This window comes from Arctopsyche grandis, unplaced genomic scaffold (assembly GCF_051622035.1).
Source record: "Arctopsyche grandis isolate Sample6627 unplaced genomic scaffold, ASM5162203v2 HiC_scaffold_23, whole genome shotgun sequence".
NCBI classification, from domain to species: Eukaryota; Metazoa; Arthropoda; class Insecta; order Trichoptera; family Hydropsychidae; genus Arctopsyche; species Arctopsyche grandis.
Window position 1 is genome coordinate 1,390,983 of NW_027518431.1, and position 6,694 is coordinate 1,397,676.

A 6,694-nucleotide genomic window follows, 5' to 3' on the forward strand; every position below is an offset into this window, starting at 1 on the left:
AATACCTAACCTAACCTAACCTAACCATCACCGAAGTCAGAGAATTCGACTTTGCCAAAATATCCACAAAAAGTTCTTATCCTACCAAACCTCACCCATCTGAACCTAACCATCACCGAAATCAAAGAATTGGACATTGCCAAAATATTCACAAAACGTGCTTACCTCACAATACCTAACCCAACCAAACCTAACCATCACTGAAGTCAGAGAATCCAACATTGCCAAAATATCCACAAAAAGTTCATACCCCACCAAACCTCACCCATCTGAACCTAACCATCACCGAAATCGAAGAAACGGACATTGCCAAAATATCCACAAATTGTGCTTACCTCACAATACCTAACCTAACCTAACCTAACCATCACCGAAGTCAGAGAATTCGACATTGCCAAAATATCCACAAAAACATCTTATCCTACCAAACCTCTCCCATCTGAACCTAACCATCACCGAAATCAAAGAAATGGACATCGCCAAAATAACAACAAAACGTGCTTACCTCACAATACCTAACCTAACCTAACCTAACCATCACCGAAGTCAGAGAATTCGACATTGCCAAAATATCCACAAAAAGTTCTTATCCTACCAAACCTCACCCATCTGAACCTAACCATCACCGAAATCAAAGAATTGGACATTGCAAAAATATACACAAAACGTGCTTACCTCACAATACTTAACCTAACCTAACCTAACCATCACCGAAGTCAGAGAATTCGACATTGCCAAAATATCCACAAAAAGTTCTTATCCTACCAAACCTCACCCATCTGAACCTAACCATCACCGAAATCAAAGAATTCGACATTGCCAAATTATCCACAAAACGTGCTTACCTCACAATACCTAACCTAACCTAACCTAACCATCACCAAAGTCAGAGAATTCAACATTGCCAAAATATCTACAAAAAGTTCATACCCCACCAAACCTCACCCATCTGAACCTAACCATCACCGAAATCGAAAAAATGGACATTGCCAAAATATCCACAAAACGTGCTTACCTCACTATACCTTATTCAACCTAACCTAACCATCACCGAAGTCAGAGAATTCGACATTGCCAAAATATCCACAAAAAGTTCTTATCCTACCAAACCTCACCCATCTGAACCTTACCATCACCGAAATCAAAAAATTGGACATTTCAAAAATATCCACAAAACGTGCTTACCTCACAATACCTAACCTAACCTAACCTAACCATCACCGAAGTCAGAGAATTCGACATTGCCAAAATATCCACAAAAAGTTCTTATCCTACCAAACCTCACCCATCTGAGCCTAACCATCAACGAAATTAAAGAATTAAACATTGCCAAAATATCTACAAAACATGCTTACCCCTTAATACCTAACCAAACCTAACCTAACCATCACCGAAGTCAGAGAATTCGACATTGCCAAAATATCCACAAAAAGTTCTTATCCTACCAAACCTCACCCATCTGAACCTAACCATCACCGAAATCAAAGAATTGGACATTGCCAAAATATCCACAAAACGGGCTTACCTCACAATACCTAACCCAACCTAACCTAACCATCACTGAAGTCAAAGAATCCAACATTGCCAAAATATCCACAAAAAGTTCATACCCCACCAAACCTCACCCATCTGAACCTAACCATCACCGAAATCGAAGAAATGGACATTGCCAAAATATCCACAAAACGTGCTTACCTCACTATACCTTATTCAACCTAACCTAACCATCACCGAAGTCAGAGAATTCGACATTGCCAAAATATCCACAAAAAGTTCTTATCCTACCAAACCTCACCCATCTGAACCTAACCATCACCGAAATCAAAGAATTGGACATTGCAAAAATATACACAAAACGTGCTTACCTCACAATACTTAACCTAACCTAACCTAACCATCACCGAAGTCAGAGAATTCGACATTGCCAAAATATCCACAAAAAGTTCTTATCCTACCAAACCTCACCCATCTGAGCCTAACCATCAACGAAATTAAAGAATTAAACATTGCCAAAATATCTACAAAACATGCTTACCCCTTAATACCTAACCCAACCTAACCTTACCATCACTGAAGTCAGAGAATTCGACATTGCCAAAATATCCACAAAAAGTTCTTATCCTACCAAACCTCACCCATCTGAACCTAACCATCACCGAAATCAAAGAATTGGACATTGCAAAAATATCCACAAAACGTGCTTACCTTACAATAACTAACCCAACCTAACCTAACCATCACCGAAGTCAGAGAATTCGACATTGCCAAAATATCCACAAAAAGTTCTTATCCTACCAAACCTCACTTATCTGAACCTAACCATCACCGAAATCAAAGAATTGGACAATAATAAAATATCCACAAAACGTGCTTACCTCACAATACCTAACCCAACCTAACCTAACCATCACCGAAGTCAAAGAATTCGACATTGCCAAAATATCCACAAAAAGTTCATACCCCACCAAACCTCACCCATCTGAACCTAACCATCACCGAAATCGAAGAAATGGACATTGCCAAAATATCCACAAAACGTGCTTACCTCACTATAACATATCCAACCTAACCTAACCATCACCGAAGTCAGAGAATTCGACATTGCCAAAATATCCACAAAAAGTTCTTATCCTACCAAACCTCACCCATCTGAACCTAACCATCACCGAAATCAAAGAATTCGACATTGCCAAATTATCCACAAAACGTGCTTCCCTCACAATACCTAACCTAACCTAACCTAACCATCACCGAAGTCAGAGAATTCAACATTGCCAAAATATCTACAAAAAGTTCATACCCCACCAAACCTCACCCATCTGAACCTAACCATCACCGAAATCGAAAAAATGGACATTGCCAAAATATCCACAAAACGTGCTTACCTCACGATACCTTATTCAACCTAACCAAACCATCACCGAAGTCAGAGAATTCGACATTGCCAAAATATCCACAAAAAGTTCTTATCCTACCAAACCTCACCCATCTGAACCTAACCATCACCGAAATCGAAGAAATGGACATTGCCAAAATATCCACAAAACGTGCTTACCTCACTATACCTTATTCAACCTAACCTAACCATCACCGAAGTCAGAGAATTCGACATTGCCAAAATATCCACAAAAAGTTCTTATCCTACCAAACCTCACCCATCTGAACCTTACCATCACCGAAATCAAAAAATTGGACATTTCAAAAATATCCACAAAACGTGCTTACCTCACAATACCTAACCTAACCTAACCTAACCATCACCGAAGTCAGAGAATTCGACATTGCCAAAATATCCACAAAAAGTTCTTATCCTACCAAACCTCACCCATCTGAGCCTAACCATCAACGAAATTAAAGAATTAAACATTGCCAAAATATCTACAAAACATGCTTACCCCTTAATACCTAACCAAACCTAACCTAACCATCACCGAAGTCAGAGAATTCGACATTGCCAAAATATCCACAAAAAGTTCTTATCCTACCAAACCTCACCCATCTGAACCTAACCATCACCGAAATCAAAGAATTGGACATTGCCAAAATATCCACAAAACGGGCTTACCTCACAATACCTAACCCAACCTAACCTAACCATCACTGAAGTCAAAGAATCCAACATTGCCAAAATATCCACAAAAAGTTCATACCCCACCAAACCTCACCCATCTGAACCTAACCATCACCGAAATCGAAGAAATGGACATTGCCAAAATATCCACAAAACGTGCTTACCTCACTATACCTTATTCAACCTAACCTAACCATCACCGAAGTCAGAGAATTCGACATTGCCAAAATATCCACAAAAAGTTCTTATCCTACCAAACCTCACCCATCTGAAACTAACCATCACCGAAATCAAAGAATTGGACATTAATAAAATATCCACAAAATGTGCTTACCTTACAATACCTAACCCAACCTAACCTAACCATCACCGAAGTCAGAGAATTCGACATTGCCAAAATATCCACAAAAAGTTCTTATCCTACCAAACCTCACCCATCTGAAACTAACCATCACCGAAATCAAAGAATTGGACATTAATAAAATATCCACAAAATGTGCTTACCTTACAATACCTAACCCAACCTAACCTTACCATCACCGAAGTCAGAGAATTCGACATTGCCAAAATATCCACAAAAAGTTCTTATCCTACCAAACCTCACCCAATTGAACCTAACCATCACCGAAATCAAAGAATTGGACATTGCAAAAATATCCACAAAACGTGCTTACCTCACAATACCTAACCTAACCTAACCTAACCATCACCGAAGTCAGAGAATTCGACTTTGCCAAAATATCCACAAAAAGTTCTTATCCTACCAAACCTCACCCATCTGAACCTAACCATCACCGAAATCAACGAATTGGACATTGCCAAAATATTCACAAAACGTGCTTACCTCACAATACCTAACCCAACCAAACCTAACCATCACTGAAGTCAGAGAATCCAACATTGCCAAAATATCCACAAAAAGTTCATACCCCACCAAACCTCACCCATCTGAACCTAACCATCACCGAAATCGAAGAAACGGACATTGCCAAAATTTCCACAAAACGTGCTTACCTCACTATACCTTATTCAACCTAACCTAACCATCACCGAAGTCAGAGAATTCGACATTGCCAAAATATCCACAAAAAGTTCTTATCCTACCAAACCTCACCCAATTGAACCTAACCATCACCGAAATCAAAGAATTGGACATTGCAAAAATATCCATAAAACGTGCTTACCTCACAATACCTAACCTAACCTAACCTAACCATCACCGAAGTCAGAGAATTCGACTTTGCCAAAATATCCACAAAAAGTTCTTATCCTACCAAACCTCACCCATCTGAACCTAACCATCACCGAAATCAAAGAATTGGACATTGCCAAAATATTCACAAAACGTGCTTACCTCACAATACCTAACCCAACCAAACCTAACCATCACTGAAGTCAGAGAATCCAACATTGCCAAAATATCCACAAAAAGTTCATACCCCACCAAACCTCACCCATCTGAACCTAACCATCACCGAAATCGAAGAAACGGACATTGCCAAAATTTCCACAAAACGTGCTTACCTCACTATACCTTATTCAACCTAACCTAACCATCACCGAAGTCAGAGAATTCGACATTGCCAAAATATCCACAAAAAGTTCTTATCCTACCAAACCTCACCCAATTGAACCTAACCATCACCGAAATCAAAGAATTGGACATTGCAAAAATATCCACAAATTGTGCTTACCTCACAATACCTAACCTAACCTAACCTAACCATCACCGAAGTCAGAGAATTCGACATTGCCAAAATATCCACAAAAACATCTTATCCTACCAAACCTCACCCATCTGAGCCTAACCACCAACGAAATTTAAGAATTAGACATTGTTAAAATATCTACAAAACATGCTTACCCCTTAAAACCTAACCAAACCTAACCTAACCATCACCGAAGTCAGAGAATTCGACATTGCCAAAATATCCACAAAAAGTTCTTATCCTACCAAACCTCACCCAATTGAACCTAACCATCACCGAAATCAAAGAATTGGACATTGCAAAAATATCCATAAAACGTGCTTACCTCACAATACCTAACCTAACCTAACCTAACCATCACCGAAGTCAGAGAATTCGACTTTGCCAAAATATCCACAAAAAGTTCTTATCCTACCAAACCTCACCCATCTGAACCTAACCATCACCGAAATCAAAGAATTAGACATTGCCAAAATATTCACAAAACGTGCTTACCTCACAATACTTAACCTAACCCAACCTAACCATCACCGAAGTCAGAGAATTCGACATTGCCAAAATATCCACAAAAAGTTCTTATCCTACCAAACCTCACCCATCTGAACCTAACCATCACCGAAATCAAAGAATTCGACATTGCCAAATTATCCACAAAACGTGCTTACCTCACAATACCTAACCTAACCTAACCTAACCATCACCGAAGTCAGAGAATTCAACATTGCCAAAATATCTACAAAAAGTTCATACCCCACCAAACCTCACCCATCTGAACCTAACCATCACCGAAATCGAAAAAATGGACATTGCCAAAATATCCACAAAACGTGCTTACCTCACGATACCTTATTCAACCTAACCAAACCATCACCGAAGTCAGAGAATTCGACATTGCCAAAATATCCACAAAAAGTTCTTATCCTACCAAACCTCACTTATCTGAACCTTACCATCACCGAAATCAAAGAATTGGACAATAATAAAATATCCACAAAACGTGCTTACCTCACAATACCTAACCCAACCTAACCTAACCATCACCGAAGTCAAAGAATTCGACATTGCCAAAATATCCACAAAAAGTTCATACCCCACCAAACCTCACCCATCTGAACCTAACCATCACCGAAATCGAAGAAATGGACATTGCCAAAATATCCACAAAACGTGCTTACCTCACTATAACATATCCAACCTAACCTAACCATCACCGAAAATAGAGAATTCGACATTGCCAAAATATCCACAAAAAGTTCTTATCCTACCAAACCTCACCCATCTGAGCCTAACCATCAACGAAATTAAAGAATTAGACATTGCCAAAATATCTACAAAACATGCTTACCCCTTAAAACCTAACCCAACCTAACCTAACCATCACCGAAGTCAGAGAATTCGACATTGCCAAAATATC